Below are 1,081 nucleotides of genomic sequence, written 5' to 3' on the forward strand. Positions count from 1 at the left end.
TAATTATCAAGAGTGAAAAGGATTGATAAACTATGTACGGTGAAGATACTGGTTTTACAATAAAGTGTGTGATTATGTAATTGCATTAATGACCGTGTATAAATATTAATATTCCTTTCTGCATTTTAATTCATGTGAGTGATAGTCATTTCATTTGAGGTCACAATCCACATTCTAATTAAAGTTACAAATACTAGACACGGTGTCTTTACGATATCGTAAAAACATCGTCAGACCACTTGTCTTGGATTCACAAAAATTCGACTTAAGACATAAATATATGTCTTCAAGCGATGCTGAAGTCGAAATTTTCGACTTAAGCATATCTCGATTGGGGGAAATTATATTCGACACCAAATAGAAGAGTTTTGGCTCAGATTTTGTTGAGTATTTAACTATTTTGTTTGAAAATTTTGGCTAAATCACTTTGTTAATGAATTTTTTTCTCAGAGATTTATATTTTTAGTTAAAAGTTCACCTCTTTGATTGAAAGTTTAACTATTTTGTTAACAAATAATTTTTTTCAGTTGATAATTTAAAGACTTAGGTAAAAGTTAAACTATATTGTAAAATTTTTTGTGAAGGCTTATGCCTGGTTGAAAAAATAACTGTTTAGAAAAAAAGCCTTTTTTGGTTTCAAATTAATTTTGAAACGGAAAATGTTCCTTTTCCGTTTCTTTAAAATTTATCTTTTTTAATTGAAAATTCTCCTCCTAAGTAAAAAAATAATAATATTCTTGGTTTGAAATTTCATGTTTGTTGGTTAAAAAGGTATGAGTTTCGTGGAAAATTAATTTTTTGCTGAAGTCATATTTTGGTTTCAAAATACAATTTTTGTAGAGAAAATTCGACTTTCGGCTTGAAAGTTCAACAATCTAGATTGTTTCATATATACTTATTAAATGCAAAATCTTTTTCCGGTTGAATTTTTTTTTGTTTTAAATTTAAAATGCTTTTTTTTCTTCTTTTTTAATTATTTTGTTAAAAAGTCATTTTTTATAGTAAAGAGGAATATTTATTTTATTTTATTTTATTTTATTTTATTTTATTTTATTTTATTTTATTTTATTTTATTTTATTT

This window comes from Belonocnema kinseyi, chromosome 3, assembly GCF_010883055.1.
Source record: "Belonocnema kinseyi isolate 2016_QV_RU_SX_M_011 chromosome 3, B_treatae_v1, whole genome shotgun sequence".
NCBI lineage: Eukaryota > Metazoa > Arthropoda > Insecta > Hymenoptera > Cynipidae > Belonocnema > Belonocnema kinseyi.